The 991-nt window shown below is 44.9% G+C and overlaps 1 non-coding gene across 1 annotated transcript; it reads left to right on the top strand.

Moving 5' to 3' along the window:
* Positions 1–428: 428 nt before the first annotated feature.
* Positions 429–510, top strand: trnal-cag (transfer RNA leucine (anticodon CAG)). The gene has a single exon. It is a non-coding gene; the product is annotated as a tRNA-Leu (tRNA).
* The last annotated feature ends 481 nt before the right edge of the window (positions 511–991 follow it).

Below are 991 nucleotides of genomic sequence, written 5' to 3'. Positions count from 1 at the left end.
AACACGGCCTGCTCAGGTATGTGCATTTTCCCTGTAGTCCGGTGTGTTTCGTGTTCCGTGTAAACGTGAAAGTCGTCCTGTTTCGAGCAATGGGTGAAATCATTTAGCAAAGCAAGAATGGAAATTCCAGTAATGTCAAGCAGCTCATGGTTATTTGAACAAATCATAAGCGAACCCATATTCTCACGCACTGACAGATACATTTGTAGCTGAAAAGAGTCTGAGAAGATAGACTCAGCTTACCATTGATTTTTGTCTGGATTGATGGGCTATCAATATCTGCTGCGAAATTGACATTGGAGCCGGGCACATCCCAGCAGCTGTGCGAGTCCGAGAGGAATCATGGAACCCCTTTCATGTGACTTTGCATCTGTTGTTATGCAGGAGCACAATTGGAGATACAAGTAAATGAGGTGGCGCGGCCGGCTGGTAGTGTGGCCGAGCGGTCTAAGGCGCTGGATCCAGGTTCCAGTCTCGAAAGGGGCGTGGGTTCGAATCCCACCACTGCCATTTCTGCTGATCAACTCCAACGCTGCAGCTTGTTAAAATGCTGTTTCGGTGCTCACTGTATATTGATGTTGAAAACAAAAGTATAATGGGTTTGCTTCCCAGGGAATTAACTTTGGTGTGAGATACTGCCAAATATTTGAAAATGTCTCCACTGTCATGATCGTGTTCGCCTGCCGCGCGGAAAATCGCAAACAGTTCTGCCGTCCCAGGCAAGTTGAGCTTTTACTGGAACCGAATGGAGACTGTTATTTCATCGTTGTTGTGAAACGAAGTCCTACGGTGACTCTACTCGTTGTTATTTGGGTTTCTAGCTAATGGGAAAATCGTTCCAGTGAATTTCGATGTCATACCTTATTGAATTTCTCCCATTTCCTTCATTTCCGTCCTGGAAACATCGGAAGGGAAAGGTAATCTAATCGAGACTGTGATTGGTGAAATTCATTTTTACGGCCAATTCTTATTATGTTCTTTCTTTCTCTCG

This window comes from Chiloscyllium plagiosum, unplaced genomic scaffold (genome assembly GCF_037043375.1).
Source record: "Chiloscyllium plagiosum isolate Xiang-an unplaced genomic scaffold, Cpla_swu_hap1 HiC_scaffold_51, whole genome shotgun sequence".
NCBI classification, from domain to species: Eukaryota; Metazoa; Chordata; class Chondrichthyes; order Orectolobiformes; family Hemiscylliidae; genus Chiloscyllium; species Chiloscyllium plagiosum.
This window is presented reverse-complemented; position numbering and strand designations above follow the sequence as displayed.